Raw genomic sequence first — 17,442 nt, 5'->3', positions numbered from 1 at the left:
AGTACATGGAAGGTATAGAGATGCATAAAGGAAGGTAGTATATGTAGATTTAAGATGCATTAAATAAACTCCGACTTTCAAGTGTTGTTGTACTTAAAATTAATTTCATTTAAATATATATGTTTTGTAACTCAGTAGTGAAGCAATTGTAGATAGTTATAAAACGTACTTATTTATGCAGTCACTTATGTACATGTTCAAAACACAGAATAATGTAACTATCAGGAATATAAACATGTGTTAAGCAGAACATCCGCCGCACGCAATTATTTCTGTTTTGGAAGCATTCAATTTGAGATGGCTCCACGTCATCCATTGACCCACAGCTCTGAGACAACTGAATATTGGCGAGTTTCCAATGTCTTTGGGGCATTCCAGTTGGAGGAGTATTTGTGTGTCATCTACATAGCTATAGCACTAGAGGGGAGATGGATTGATCAGTGGCAGTAATGACTTCATGTAGAGGTTACAAAGCTTGGGCGAGATGATGGCGCCTTGATGGACCCCTGCTTTTGTGAACTGCGGTTTGGACCAGAAAGGTGGGGTAGGGAGGACATTAGTTGTGTTGTGAAGATAGGATGCGATCCAGTCTAGAGCAGTCCCATCTATACCGGCTTCATAGAGTTTTATCACAGTGTCATGGTCAACCGTGTCAAAGGCAGCTGAAGTAGCACAGCAAATCCACTGCGGTCAACTGTGTTCTTCAGGTCATCCCAGATGGCAAGGAGGGCAGATTCTGTGCCTCTTCCTGGACGGAATCCCGTTTGGAAGTCTGAAAGTATGGTATTATCTTCAATGAATTGTGAAATCTGGGCGAATGCTGCTCTATCAGTTTGACCAGAAAAGGTCCATTTGTAATCGGTCTGTAGTTGTCAGTGTTCCAAGTTTGTTTTCTTCAGTAGTGGGTGTATGTTAAACTGAGTTCTTCTGGAAATATTCCAGTACTTAAGGAGTGGTTGATAATTCTTCTTACTAGAGTGGCAGCAGAGGTTTTTAAAATAATTTTCTTGAACATTTGCGGTTGACAGGGGTCAGAGGGGCTGCTGGAAGGCCTGCTTGCTTTGACCAGGTCCATAAATTCATCGTGTGAAATGTGTTGGAAGGACCAGAAAGGCTGGGTGAGAGTATTCGTGGATTATGGTTTTGTAAAAGGGTCAGTGCTGGTGCTTTGTTTTTGTTTTAAGTATGAGTCCAATGTGTCTGCTTTGGCCGTGTAATGATTTGTTAAATTGCCTGTGAAATCTTGAGTAACGGGATGAGCTCCTTCTAGGAAATTAGGTTTACGAAATTCATTGAGAATTTTATAGAATTCTTTATTTGCACATTGAGCATTTTGAATTCTGTCTGATAGAATCTTATTTTCGCTTTTTTGATAGCGGACTTGTATAAACTGTTCATTTTCTGTAGGCAAAGTTTGTTTTGATTGGCGTTTGTTTTAAGCCAGGCACATTGCAGCTTTCCAATATGTAGTTTTAGCTCTTATCTCTGTATTTCTCCAGGGTGCTTTTTTTCTTTTGTTCTGTTGTATGGTTTTTAGTGGTATCAGGATATCAAGAGCTTCGTGTAGCCATTCATAGTTTTTCCACATAATGTATGGTTTCTGTTCTGTACTGAATGTTAGTTGTGTTTTTAAGTATTCCAAATTGAGTTTGTTCCATGGTCGATAGGTGGATGCACAGAAGGTGGTTTTAGGCGAGAGTCACTTTGAGTGGTTTTATGTTGGAAAGCAAGTAAATGGTGGTCTCACCATATGACCGGGGTAATTGTTTGAAAGGTAACTAGTTCTGTATTAGCAGAAATTACATCTAGGGTGTGTTCAGCGATGTGTGTGGGTTTGTAGACAATTTGATGATGGTTCAGTGCGTCTGGGCCAGCGATGTTGGTTTTCGGATGGGGCAAATTGGGTTTTTCAAACCAAATGTTGACGTCACCCAGAACGCATAGGTTGGAGTGTAGTGTTATCAGGTTTGAAACTGTGTCTAGAAGTGCGTCTGGGCATGTTGCATTGCTAGGTGGAGGTCCGTAAAGGAGCAGGAAGTTACCTATGACTGATAAAGGAAAAGTTCAAGCAGAAATATCAAGTTGGAAAGAGTGGTGAGTGGTGCAAATTGGGAGGCAGAGATGAAACACACACTTTCCATTTAGGTTTGGGAAGCAAGAACACAAACACCCTAGACAGATCCACACCAAAGTTGTACCAGAAGATCAGGGGCACTCCACCTTGTGACCTTTTTTATTTTAGTTTGGTGGAAGCAGATTAAGTAATAAAAATGAAATAAAATAGAGACATGGGTCTCATAGGTATCTCAAAGCTGGACGATGCATGGTGCCCAGAGGGCTTGCTGTCCTTCCCAGAACTATAGGTCAATATGAATTGATGAACCAATAATTTTTATACCTGCAAATGAGGCATGGATTGAGCAAATGTAGATCTTCATTGCGATATTTTGACAACTAAACAACCCTTGAGTATAGGGTCTCAGCTTCACCTTAGTCATGCCAAGTTGCAAATCAACAAAACTCTTGAGCAACTGTAGGCAGCACATAACACACCATAAGGACCAGTAGTAAGAGGACTTGGGGACCCTAGAGCATGCAGATTTGGAGGAGGGTGTAAATACCTTAGATAGGCAGCCATTAGGGCGGGATTTCACCTGGATCCTCCACCAGGCATACTATACTAGAACGAAGCTACATACATTAGGTAGGATTGGAAGTGATAGATGCCTTAGGAGTTGTAACATGGCTGGCACCCTGCTCCGTACCCTGTGGCTGTGCCCATGCATCAATGCCTTTTGATGCTGCATACAATGCGGACAAAGAAATAAGAGGAAGAACTTCACTTCACGTGTGGTGGCCCTGGATATATAGGGGGTAAACAAACAATCCCAAAATACATGTTACTAGGCCTGGGCAGTGAACTCCGTTCTGTTCGTGGAGTTTGCGGAAATTTCTGCACTCCACGGAGCTTGCACTGTGCAGAAAACTACGCTCCGCGTAGTGAAGCAGAGTTTGCCCCCCCTTGAATGGTAAGATGGCGAGTGCGATCTGCCACTCTGGTAGAATTTCTACCCAAGCAGCAGGTAGATCAGCGCGAACGGCAGTTTGCACTGCACTCTGCCACTTGCGGAACTCCACAGAGGTTTTTTGCCACTTCGTGGAGTTCTGTGTAGCGAAACTCTGCGAACTATGCCCAGGCCTGCATGTTACTATTCTGTAATGTCTGTTTTCTATCTTAATGGTGGCCAGAAGAGATTAGGGGGGGATGAACAAAACGCTCAACCATAACAGATTACTACCGACAATATGGACTGGTTCATACAGGCAGAAGAGGAAGTATACAGAGTCCATGAATACTCCCAGGTGTTTATTTAAGTGTGGTCCCCTGGAAGGAAACCTGAGAAACTGTGTATAAGAGACCACGCTGATACCAAAATGTATGTAGAAAAAAGAGAAGGAAACCTAAGGGTGCGTTTACGAGACCGCTTGACTGCAACTCTAAAATGTACATTGAATTATGGTGTATGACTATGGTATTTATGACTTAACACTATGTGGCATGCTAGGATACACATACAATGAGATTAGCACTCTTCGTTGCTTGTGTATTTGAATATGCAAATCTTAATAAGAACATATATTCACACAACCAATATATACACACACACACATATACACACAAATATTCACACAAAAAAAAAAAAGAAATGTTACAGGGATGTTATAGTTAAGCTCAGATTTCACTCTTTACACCACCAGTAAAATTCAGCAGTTATAGTTACCTTAGTTAACTATAACTCGCGCCTCCGCAATGCACTGCTTATGACCTCACATATTACATCACTCATGACATGGTCAGTGACATCACTGATGACACCACTCATGACATCTTAAAAAGTTATATATATATATATATATATATATATATATATATATATATATATATATATATATATATATATATATATATATATATATATATATATATATTTATATTTATATTTATATTTATATATTATCTACTGGCGGTCGCCAGTAGATAGTTATAGTTAGGACCGTGTTTCCATAGGAAATCCGCAACATTCTATTTGGAATAACTTTGGCGCCGGTTGACGAATCCTCGCGAATTTTTCAAAACTAATGGGGCGCTACGCTCCGCTCCTACCCTGAAAGTCTCGGGGGGATTCGTAAAGCGGGGGCTGAGAAAAAAGGGGGGTCCCAAAACGCGTTTTCCCCATGCATTTTCCCATAGGACCTTTAGTCCGAGCTACAGCCCGAACGGCTGAACAGAATTACTTGAAATTGGGCAGAGAGGTAGTCCTCAGGTCAGGGATGTGCCTTTTGCAGGTCTGGTGTAAATCTGTTCAGTAGGTCCTGAGAAAATAGCATTTAAATCAATATATATATCTGTAAGCGCGCTCCGTGCGCTTACGGTAAGCTTATCGTACGCGTACGGTGCCGTGCGCGAGCTCAATTCTGATTGGTGGTTACATGACTGTAAACATTCGAATCGGTCGAAATCAGAAAGTATCGGCCGCCATTTTCTGTCTCTCGCACTGAAAAACAAAGGTTGATAACATGAAAAGGGGGCAACGAAGAGAGTTGCAGACCCCCTAGCGTTCGTCAGGGGGTTCACGAAGGACCAAAAAGTATGAAAAATAAATTTAATAATTTTTAAAAAAAATCGCGGAGTGCGCGTACGGTAAGCTTACCGTACGCGTACGGTAAAAAAAAAAATAGAATTAACAATCACATTTAATATATAAATCTAAGGACCCCCAAGGGAGAAAAAAACAATTGATATTTTGTAAAAAATGGAGAGGCGTGCACGGTACGAAATGCGCAACGTGGGCGCTTGGTGCGCGATGCGCACCGAGTGCCCACAGCGCGCGCACGGTGCGCGAAGCGCACCGTGCGCGCAAAAATTAAAAATAAATACATAACTTAGCATTTAAAAAAAACGTACAAATTCACTGAAAAAACCATAGGTTTCACACACGTTATAGTTAGGAATTAGCATTTAAAAAACCTTGCAAATTCACTTAAAAAACCATAGGTTTCACACAAGTTATAGTTAGCTGTACATTTCACTCGTAAAAAAACAATGAAATTCCACGTTATAGTTAGATCAGGTAACTATAACTTGCGCGACCGCAATGCACAATGTGTCATTTCAGATGTCATCATTGATGTCATGAGTGATGTCACTGACCATGTCATAAGTGATGTAATATGTGACGTCATCAGCAGTGCATTGCGGTCGCGCAAGTTATAGTTACCTGATCTAACTATAACGTGGAATTTCATTGTTTTTTTACGAGTGAAATGTACAGCTAACTATAACTTGTGTGAAACCTATGGTTTTTTTAAGTGAATATATATATATATATATATATATATATATATATATATATATAATACCAGCCTGACAGCGTCCAACAAACAGGCACCGACTCCGTGAGTAATTCAGCAAAGAAAGAGTTTATTCCAACATTTAGCACAGACGCGTTTCGGCGGAGACAACCGCCTTGTTCACTGCATCCAGTTCTAAGTTAATCATGCATGGTTAAATAATCATTATCGTTACACTCTCTTAAGGGTTGTCATAGTAACCAACAGAAAAACGCAATAGACCTAGTGAAGGTCCTGTTAGGTTTAGTTGTTATGGCAACCAGAAGACAGACCTAGTTTGCTTTCGATACGAAAATATACTAAATAACGTTCAAAGTAAAAAACTGTACTATGGTTATATAGTCACACAATAGCAGTGAAAAAATTTAGACAATACGGAATAATAAGTATTATACAATTTTTACAACGTGTTGGTTACATATGTAAACCCCAAATGCGAACTTGCCCAAGAAAAGAAAATACAGCACTAAGATAGTGAGAAAGAGAGGTGTACGCTTTCTAGTTTCGTAAATTAAGAGTACTCAAAAAAGAGATTAGATGACCTAGTGCAAAGGTGTGTATAGAGTACTGGCCAGGAAACACTGGTTGGTCCCATGTGTGAAGAACTATTTTTATACACTTTAAGTAAAGAAGTATTTGTTTTAGGTTTCAAGGGACTGTTCTTAACATTGATGCCCGAGTGGGCAGAGAGGTAACCAGTCAAATACAGTGTTGCGTTGTTAACGAAAATCCAATTATATCTTGGGCAGGTAGTCACAGTTAAAAAAAGAAAGTGAATAGTGACGGGTATGCCAGAGATAGGATAGTAGAGCGTGCGAGAACTGAATGCTAAGAGGAATGGAACAGTGGGAACGGAGAGTGTATTTATTATTAAAGATGGACACAGAGCTTCATCGGCGTTCATCCCATGTGGGATTTTGGAATTGAGGAGAATGATGTATCTTGACTCCAGTCTCCTAAGTGCCAATTGCCTGTTGCCTCCCCTTGGATTTTTGGGAATATTGTAGATGACAAAATAGGAAACATCCTGGGACCTGCCGGCATGTTGTGAGTTTATGTGTCTGGCAACTGGATATGTTTGGTCATTGTGCACGATGGCTCTAAGATGTTGCAGGATACGGATGTGTGCTGGGTGAATGGTGCTTCCTACATAGTTTTTACCACGTGCATTGTAGGACATACACAGCAAAGTCTGTTTTACAGTTGAAACTCCCTCTTATTTCATACGGTGTGTTTCTGAAGGGCATGTGGACTATTTTGGTATTCATTCCATGTTTACACGCTTTGCATTTGCTACATTTAGTGAATCCCTTAGGTGTTTGAAACCAATTTGTTTTTTTGATGATGGTAGGTGCATTACGCACTAGTTCCTGACGCATGGATTTGGCACGTCTGAAACTAATTGCAGGGACTTTAGCGCATGTTGGTCCTATGATGGGGTCATTCCTTATGTTGTTCCAATGTTTGTACAGGATTTTTCGCAGGGAAGTATGATACGCATTAAACCCTGTAATCAATCTTGGCTTATCTATTTTAATGGGTTCATGTTTAGCCTGGTTGTTTCTTTTTTTAGTGAATAGAAGTTCCTCTCTGGTGATTTTCTCACTTCTAGTTTTGGCATTAAGATTTTAGTTTCGTATCCCCTGCTCTGTAGTCTATTGAAGAGGTCATTAGTGGATTTATTTAGACTCTCTTCCGTGCTGCAGTTGCGCTTCATTCTTATGCATTCTGCATAGGGGATGCCCTTTTTGACACTATCATAATGGAAACTATTAGCGTGCAGGATAGCATTGCCTGCTGTAGGTTTCCTGTATGTTCTCGTTTGGATTTGGTCTTGTTCTATATACAATTCTATGTCCAGAAATTGTATACATTCTTTACTGGTATGGCTGGTAAAAGAGAGGTTGAGAGTGTTGTTTAATTCTTGTGCAAACTGTTCTGCACTTTCTTGTGTACCTTGCCATAAAACAAAAATGTCATCTATGTACCTGACATACATAACTACATTTTCTTTCATTTCCAGACTGTGTGTTGGCATGAGTACTTGCTCCTCCCACCAGCCCATATGCAAATTAGCATAGCTGGGGGCGAAGCAAGTACCCATGGCTGTGCCCTGTAATTGTCTATAAAACAATTTGTCAAATATGACGACATTGTTTTCCAGGCACCACTCAGCCATTTGCAGCAGCATAGAAGTGTGTCCATGTAAGTGTATAGGTCTTTTGTTTAAGTAGTGCTCAAGCGCAAGTAATCCGTCCTTGTGTCTAATGCTTGTATATAACGAGCATACATCCAGTGTCATGAATACATAATTATCATGCCATTTCACATCATACATTTTGGTCAAGAAATCGCCTGTGTCCTTAATATAAGAGCGTAAGTCACAGACAAAAGGCTGGAGGAAAAAGTAAATAAATCGAGAGGCGTTTTCAAACAGTCCACCAATAGCAGATATGATTGGTCTGCCAGGTGGATCGATAGCGTTCTTATGTATTTTTGGAATTAAATACAGTTGTGGTGTGGTTGGATAATCATTTTTTAAGAAATCAAATTCTGGTTTGGTGAGGAGACCTTGGCTTCTCCATTCGTAAAGGGCTTTGTGATATCTTTCTTTTACACCTATGATGATGGTTGGTGCAATACGACTATAGCATTCTCTGTCACTCAATTGGTTCTGTGCCTCAGTATTGTATTTAGTTAGTGGCCACAGAACCACATTGCCACCCTTGTCAGACCATCTTACCACAATGTCTTGCCTTTCTTTGATTTTATTCATGACAATGTTGTAGTCCCTTCTGTTTGCATTGAATGTTCGGTTGAATTCTTGGCTGCTTCTAAGGGCTAAGGATTTGAGGTCTTTTGTGACATTGTCCGCGAAAATATCCAGGCCATCTCTCGGCATTATAGGAGTGAAAACTGATTTTGGTCTGAATGGAGTTCGTTCGAAAGGAAAAGTGTCAATGATGTTATCGGTTATACCTGTTGTAACAGGTGTTGGAATGTTTTGCTCCTCGTTTTGCAATTGGATCATGTCTTGTAAGAGTTCCATGTCAGCCACTGTTAAACCACTGTTCGTTTCACCACTAGGTGTTTCATTAGAATCCTTTTTAGAAATGGAGAAAAAATGTTTTTTTCAGTTTAAGTTTTCTAACAAACTGAAAAAGGTCAATCCGGGTTTGAGGGTAATCAAAATTGGTTTTATCGCAGAAAGAAAGTCCTAAGGCAAGGATATTTTGTTCTTTTTCTGTAAGGTCCATGTTAGTTAGGTTAATTACTGTGTTGGCATTGTCTTTTGTAGTGCTTATCTGCGCCTGTTTCTTCTGTAGGGTTGTTTGTTTATATTTTGCGTTTTTCTGACCCCATCGTCTGTTTTTTCGCCGCCTTTCTCTCGTTGTTCCATGTTTGCGTTTCTGTTCTCTTGGCGCGGGGGACGTGGGTGTAGATTCATGGTTCTTTCTATGCGTAAAAAACCCAGTTCCTGAATTACAGTTGGGGCCATTCGTGGTTGTGATGCATTTGTAACAGATTCTGTTTCAGATTCTAGTTCAGAACTGAGTTCTGATGCACTTGGTTCTGTAGTTTTTGGTTGCGACTCAGCTGCAGTAGACAGTTGTTGTCTGCGTATGTTGTCGAATTTTTTTAGAAAATGTGTATATTCTTCCTTGTATATAGTCATTTCTATCTCTTTGAAACTTTATTGCTTTTCTCGATTTGATTGACTCCTCGTGTTTCACCAGTCTTGCCTTCATTTCACTTAACTTTTTCTGTATATCTTCCTGATTTTCACATTTCTCTAATTCTTTTAGTAGGGTTTCAATCTTGGTTAACATAGTATTGCGGTCACTGTCAGCGTATTTTATCAAAATTTGCAGCATTCTCCGTGACGATTCCGCACTATTGTCTGCCCAATCTATCCATATACAATTAAGATATTAACTTACCTGTGATGCCTGACCTCGGTGGGGTGATTATATGGTAGATGATGGAAGAGGATGACTGGTGGGACATTAAGATACCCAGGGTGCATTTATACACGCTGGTTTGACACAGAAGTAAGTTGGGAGGGGGGTGCGGGGATAAACTGTGTTGGGACATTTATTTATAAGAGATTGCGTGTTCTCTCTCTCCCTCTCCCTGCTCCCTGCCCCCTCCCCCCGGATATCCTGAAAATTATTGGTTATACAACATAGTGCTTATCTTCATTTATGTGGTGATGGTGGGAGAGGGTGGATGGATATTTCAAGATTGACTCCTAATGGAATGTGCGGTCTATATGATTTTCTAAATGCCAATAAAGTTTTTTTTTTTAAAGTACCTGTGATGCAATGACTCTCGATCTAATGGCACAACTGTTATATATATATACAACTGTTATAGAGGCCATACATGTAGTGCTAACAATATACATAATTCAGATGTTGCTTTCCACTTAGTGACATACAACCTTTCACATCTAAGTGAGGCCTTTTCCCTGGCTCCTGAGACATTTGTGGTTATTGATGGGTACGTTTTAGAACAGGCATCCCAGCGCCTCAGGTACACAAATTGAATAATCAAGCAACTGACTTTGGCCAAATGTTATGCGAACAGCAGTCTAGGCTTCTCAGGAGGCACCAGGTGGTTTAAAACTTGTATACTGTAAGGCAAGTAATCATATTCAATATACTCATCTGTTTGATTGTGCAGGATCTTAGAAGAAAATAGCTCTTATTTACAGATGGACATTTAAAGCAGTTAGAAGGAAAAAAAAAGATGCTACCTCCTCCTGGTGACAAGATACAAACCTACGAATTATAGGGCCTACACCAACGAGGCATAATAAAGCAAAAATAATCGGCTCTAAGACCAATGTTACTCCATGACACAAGTCGGGGCACTTGGCATGCTACATAAATAGGGCTCTGCTTTAGAAGGAGAGAGCTTTTGTGCGTTGAAACTCAAATCTGCTTTAATACTAGTTGCTCTGTGCCTCAATTCTCGCTTATACACTGACAATGAGCGATTCCAATTGAGGTTAACTAAGCCTCAAAACCATCTGGCTTACAATGGATGTGGACTCACAATGCTCTATCTGTGCTTATATTTCTCTTTTGATACTACATGCAGCAAGATATGAATTATTTATTTCTGTTTGACACTGTTCTCGAAGAGCTCGTTAGAGGAAGCTTTTCTGTAGCATTCTTGAGGTTTGCCTGCGAACACACTGAACTGCATTGAATCTCAATGGTTATCTGTAAATGATGTATCTAGTTTGTTCCAACATCTGCGGACAACATTAAGCCAGAAGAGGCAAACCAATATTCATGTAACAGGCTAGTGGTCGGGTTATGTGAAGTTTTAAAATGAGAAAATGCAATCTGTTAAAGCAATATCACACCACGCGGACTTGTCTGTTATCAACATTTCTATGCAGGAAAACTTTATAACAGGAGTCGCCAACCTTGTCTGGAAGAACTACTTTTATTCAATGAAAATCACCCCAAGCTACTAGTATTGGTGTTGCAGTAGTGGCAGCATCAGACAATGGCCACATTATGCAACATTACCAGAAGTGATCACCTCAGTGCATCAGGAAGCTTGCCAGCAATAACGTAAAACAAGCATTGGCATAGCCAATAGGTCTCGCCTTTGGGACCTTATAAGTGTTTAGTTATGCAGCACAATATCCTTGGTGTAACAACATCAACTGTTGCATGGCTAAGCACTTATAAGGTCCCAAAGGTGAGACCTATTGGCTATGCCAATGCTTGTCTAACAGATCAGCGCTTTAAAGTAGTTACCAAAGCAACCCTGCCTCGCTTCCCTCTGGCTCAGTTGGAGTGCCCCGCCGCCAGTGTCTACACTGTCCCTGCTTGCTGGTCCCTTGCAGGGAAAACAATCACCCCCAGCACAGAGACAACCCTGCCTGCATGCCAGAACTATTGCCTTGTTGTTTGTCGCACACAACCTTCTGCTTCTGGAGTTTGTGAAAACCAAGGATAATCAAGGCGCCCGCTCAGTATGTGTTTCTGGCGCAGGACCCTGCTCTGCAGTGGGGGGCACCATCATCACAGGCGGATCGCTGCTTAAAATAGGGCGGCCGGAGGCTGGGCCGCCGGGATTAACCCACTCCCCGAGCTTACTAACAGTAGATTCCTGTCGCTTGCCAGATCACAGAGCCACTCCATGCAATATGATTGTCATAATTACAACAAATGGAATGTATTCAAGTGTATCAATGGCTCCCACACGGATAGAGTTAGCTTAAGAGTAACCCGGCACATGCGCAGTGCAACAACCCCACTTGTATAGTGGACCCAGCATCCATTTAGCGCCCTACTCTCCCTGCTGCACGGTATTAGGGGTGGGGGGTCAGGAGGTAAGGGATGCGTCAGCTGCCTAGAGTAGTGCTAGGGAGGGCTTGGGGAGTGAAACACATCTATGACGTATCACGTACCGTCAGGAAGGTCACCAAGCGAATGGAGCGTGCGGGTCCACAGTAGCAGTCACAGCTGATACGTGCTCTTTTCCTGCGCGCTGTTAAGGACTCTGCAGAGGAGTGAATGTGGAGAGAGAGCAGAGGGCGCCTGCTGTGTGTAGCACATGTACAGCTGCCTCAACATATCTAAGAGACGAGCCAGCGTTCCTGCAATGGGGGGTATTGAAATGCAAAAGGTCGCGCATTTGCGAGAGTTTGAGCTATTGGCATTGTAATCGCCAATTATACAGAAATGTTACTCAGAGAAGCAACCGACAGTCCCTAATTCAGATATTACATTCAAGCAGAGAACACTTCACTTTTGAAGGGACAACCCGTGCAATGTTAGACTGCTGGACAGACAGGGAAGAGAAGTACTTTATTTGAGGCGGGGGAGAGGGGCAGGCACCCAGGAGCATTTCAAAGCGTGAAAGGTTGAGAGAACACTGCATGGTTGTAGCAGGAAGCAGGCCTGCCTGTAAGAGAGGAGAGAGCATAACTGTTCCTAGACTCAACAAATCTACACCTAGGTGTGGTTTTCTGAGGGCCTTTTTTCGAGTTTCAGACGCTAGAGCGCAGCAAGTTATCTCTGTGCATTCCCTGGCAGAGTAGATGTTGCCATGGAGTACTAAACCACTCACAATTACGTTTGCCAAGCGAGTTTATAAACGGTTATAGTTAACGCTCCCAGTGCGTGCACTGCTCGGCTGGAAGCTTGACGAATTTGCCCAATTAGCTTCTACAAATACGCTGTCAATTCAAAATGTCAGCACATTCTGTGCCTGGTTAGTACTTCTGTGCAAACGTTGGATCGCTTAACCAGTTCAGCATATTTTTTAAGAATGAGGACAGGGAGCAAAGTGATACCTCTTGCAGTGCAGGAAATGGCTTAGAGGTTTATGCAAATGCGCAGAGATCTGTAAAGTGGCACTCGTAGAGCAATACATGGGGGAAGATGTAGTCTAACCGCCTGAGCAGCTGACTTTGGAATTTAGGAAGTGGAAAAGGAGGCACATTGAAATAAATAGGGGTGCACGAAATTTGCGCCATGTGTGTAATTACGCATAACAAAATAGCGAAATTATGTGAAATGCAAATCTGTTATTTAGCACTATATTTGGGTGCAAAATGCGCAAGGGCACATTAGATGCTCAAAAAAAGTGCAAAAAAGAAAGCAATGTGAACAGCTGCTTGCGGTCTGTGGGTCCCGAGAGATAGAGACATGTTTTATTGTAAATGGCATGTTTGAGGTAAATTTTTGCTAAAATAATGGTGCAATTAATATGCTAAGTGGCGCAATGTTGTAATTTACCATAACAAACTATTCTAGAAATCCCAAAATTACATCAACTACTCCAACGAAGTTTACATTTTGCCCAGGGCTAATAAAGCAATTGCTTAGGATTACACAATTTGGTCAAGTGGAAAAGCGGAGATTGATCCAAGCTTCCTGATTTCATCCTCTGCAATTCAGCCATTAGATTGTCTGTCTTTCTCTCTCCCGTTTGTGTTGAATGATTTGAGGATATACACGAGGGCTTTGTGTTAACTGAATACATGCCATTACCTAAAGACAAGTCTAAGGGGGACCATGGATGGAGGCCCGCTGCAGACTCGACTCTGTGCCCACAGTGCGCAGGCTTTATGCATTTGTAATAACCCCCGCGGGGGGCAGGGGCTGCAGGTCCGATGAGCCGTTCTTCAAGGCCGTGTAGAGTGCTGTGAAAGCGCCATAATGTTAATCTTGTTTCCAAGTTCGCTAGGGACCGAAAACTATTAGCATAACATCCTTCTCCAACCACTTTTGCAGCACTATGGAGGTCTCCACTGCCAGTTCATCCGCAGGGTCGAGAGGCGCGAGACTGAGTTGGGAGCCGGAACAGCAGAGGTCACATGAAGGACTGGCTGGTTCTAGGCTCAGTAGTCCAAGAGGGCCTCGAGTGGGCCCGGGATACCATTTCCACGGTGGGCTGGCGCCTATGGAGGCTGTTTGCTTAGGGCAGGGGCTGTTCCTAGCACCCCTGTCACTTACTTCAGCTTCCCATGGTAATTACAGGGGAGAGGGAAAGAGAGCGAGAACGCAGGGCTGCTTTGAACATTCTTGCCTGGGCTGCTTTTGGTCCCCAGACCGGCCCTAACCTCGAGCTGAGCCAGAACCACGCCTGTGAGATCCCCCTACCTTTAGAGAGTCACGTGTAATTTACTCCTCAGTCCTTATATCGGAAGCTGGCCAATCCAGCCTCACGTTCTATTTCAAGTCCCGACCTTTTCATTTTCAAATAATTAGTATCAAGTGTGTTATTCCTTAGATTTAACAAACAACTCTTGACTACAACTCCCAGAATACACTTTGTTACCAAATTAAAGCCATTCGCCGCTGCCTCACTTATGCGCCACCAAAGATGGTCAGTGCAGCAAAACACAATGAAGCTTGGTGTGTTTACTTTCACGGGGTCCATCGGGTGCATGCTTTACGTTTTTTAAAAAATTTCTATGGCCATTCTGCTGTCAAGTTGGTTTTATGCTATAGGCGGTTTCTGTAAGTCGGTTTCTTTTAGTTTGGGGATTTTTTTGGTTTACTCTGCATAGGGGCATGGAGTGCAGATCTAATATGCCGATGCTGTTATGCTGCATGCTGGTTTTGCATGTTGAGTTTTTTTTTATGCCATCATTAATTCCCCGTCATGCTTGTGCGCTTCCCTGTAGTTTTAGTCGGTCTCTTGCTATGTTGAAGTCACGTGTTATACAGAAGTATTGCTGAGTAATGCACTGGCATGTATCATGTTCAGGTGTGTTTGATGGTTGTTAATAGTACAGAGTTGTAGGGTTGGTTATACCCTAGTTTGATGCATAGGGCAAGCACCCTAGTACAGAACTGTAGGTTTGTGAGTACCCTAGTACAGAGTTATAGGGTGGCAAGTTCCCTAATACAGAGTTGTATGGTGGTAAGTACCCTAGTACAGAGGTGCAGGGTGGCAAGTACCCGTACAGAGGTGCAGGGTGAGGAGTACCCAAGTACAGAGGTGTAGGGTGGTGTGTACCCAAGTACAGAGTTGTAGGGGTGTGTATACCCTAGTACAGAGTTGTAGGGTGGTGTGTACCCTAGTACAGAGTTGTAGGGTGGTGTGTACCTCAGTACTGGGTGGTTCTTCCCTATTGTTGAGTTGTAGTGTGTGAAGTATGTTTTCCGGAGATTTTTATAGGGTGAGAGGTATAGGGAGGTTGTGCGTTACGTCTCATCCTCTCGTGGCTCGGTACGCTTGTATATTTATGTTCCCTAAGGGAGGGGGATGGGAGGGATCTCAATGTATTTGTTGATTCAGGAAGTGTGGATTGCTTTAGCATTTGTTTGTTTTGGGAATGTTCTGTAAATTTGTTCGTGATTTTACTGCACATATACATTAGTAATGTTCCATCAAGCATTTGTGAATTTAATGTATTTAATGATTTGGTCATGTAACTTTAGTCTCTATTCTCTTCCTTTAGGATTATATGCACGTTTCCGTCTTTTGCATTATTTCTTGCTATAGTTTCCCTAAGGAAAGGGGATATGTTGGGACTTAACTGCTGCCATTCCTTTTCCTTGGCTACACCGTCCCTACTGCTCAGCCAGGATGAGTGCTGATGTACTTGGTGATAAATGGAATATTGAATGCTTGGAGATGTCGTAGAATACACGGGTGCCTGGTGATGTGCTGAGTGTCAGTTGGAGTGTGCAGGCTGAGCAACAGGGAGGCTGCTCCTGGTGGGGCTATCAGCTTTCTACTTGCTGTCGGTTATCATTTACCTACTTACCTGGAACTTACCTCGTAACGAAGCTTAAATAAGCCATCTACAGAATATACACCTCGGCTAATGGACTTCTGATAACAATATCACGCAAGTATATATAGATAGACTGGAACTTAACCCCTTCCCTTTGCTGCTAGGCCTCCCCCCACCCCCGTGCTAAGCCTTTTTTGGCTACATGGGGTAGTTTGCGCTTAGGCCCCAGGTGAAAGCGTCTGGTTTTTCCCTGCAAATGGGATCAACAAAGGGGTTGTGGTGCTCAAATCACCATTTTCCCAGCTTTCAGGGACAAGCAGACTTTTGTCAGAAAACCAAACTTTTTACACAGTTTTGGCATTTTTCTATTTTTACAATTTTTTGTGCTTTCAACCTCCTTCCAGTTAATGGTAGAAATGGATATGAAATCAATAATGGATCCTGGAAAGCTATACATTTTAGAAAAGTAGACTATATTCTGAATTCAGCAAGGGGTCATTTGTGTAGATCCTTCAAGGTTTCTTTATAGCAACTAACAGTTGAATATAGGAAAAATTTAACATTTGTTGAAAAAAACAGCCATTTGTCTCAACGTTTTCACCTGTAACTTCTGATTATGACAGCTGTTTGAAAGCAATATACCGTTACATCCGCTGGACCTTTCTGGTTGTGGGGATATATAGGACTTGTAGGTTCACCAAGAACCCGACGAACTCAGAGTCAATAACTGAGCAAATAACTGAGCAGTGTCTTGCAATGGTGTTTTATTATGTACCGGGTATATAGCAATTAATTTGGGAAAATATATACATGGAGAAATCGGTATTAAAGACACCTATGTATTTCTGAAATTGGAAGAAAATATAGAGTTTAGAAACAGTAGATATTTACACATTTCCGAAATTGTGAGCACCCATACTAGCATGAGAATTCTAGGTCATTTTTCAAAGTAACTTCTTTTTTAGGTCTCGCCTGAGCCAGCGCGCCTGCACTACACTGCGAGGCTTTTAGTAAGGGCTTTAAACTCGAAACACACGCTCGTGCGTGTGCTTTTTTTTTTTTAAATCTCCCGCTATTGGCCTTAGCATGCGTCTTTCTAAGACAGACAGCATGCAATTGGCCCAAGGCGGATGCATGTCCTGCCTTCTTTCTCCCCTGGCCTAGGGTGCTCGGGAGCGAGCATCCGCGCCATCTGTTTCAATTATCACGCCCCGTGTCTCGCGTAAATTGGAAACAGATGGAGCTTGTGCTGGCCCTGGCTTTTTTTCCCCTTTCAGCACGATTAAGGCCCTCTTGTGTACAAGTATTTAATAGCCTACAGGAATTCTAATGTTACCTCTGGAAAGCACTTGTTTAACTTTTGTATGCAAAAGCGCCCCCACGCGGCGCTTTCACGTTAATGGCGACCACACCCCTTTCTTCAGACAAGCCGTAAGGTATGGGGCACAGCCGCCATTAATGTGGAGCACTTTTGTACACAATCTTTCAATGCACCCCTCCATCAATCGGCCGCCATGGGGCGGCAAACAAAACAGACCTCGCCAGCACCTCCCATAGCACTGCCTTTATTCATGGTGTAAACACAGCTGCCATAATTCGTTTGTCTCAGAAGTTCAGTCTTTCATGGCGGGCCTGGATTTCAGATCAATCAAACCCAGCCAGCCGGACTGCCTCTGAATCTCGCTGAGTGAACCACCGTCCACGTTGTTTGCCTCAGTGCCTTCACTGATTTACATTTTAAAAAAACACATAGCCTGGCGTTTCTCTGCAGTATGTGGATCTGGGCTGCGCCTTGCGTGTTGTCTTCA

At 42.3% G+C, this 17,442-nt stretch overlaps 1 protein-coding gene across 8 annotated transcripts in view; it reads right to left on the bottom strand.

Annotated features, from left to right (window-relative positions):
- Window positions 1-17,442, bottom strand: part of EYA3 (EYA transcriptional coactivator and phosphatase 3) — a 970,709-nt gene that overhangs the window by 942,348 nt on the left and 10,919 nt on the right. The window lies entirely within an intron of this gene.

Source organism: Triturus cristatus, chromosome 3_2 (genome assembly GCF_964204655.1).
Source record: "Triturus cristatus chromosome 3_2, aTriCri1.1, whole genome shotgun sequence".
Lineage (NCBI taxonomy): Eukaryota > Metazoa > Chordata > Amphibia > Caudata > Salamandridae > Triturus > Triturus cristatus.
Note: the sequence above shows the minus strand (reverse complement) of the source record. Positions and strands in the feature narration are given on the sequence as shown.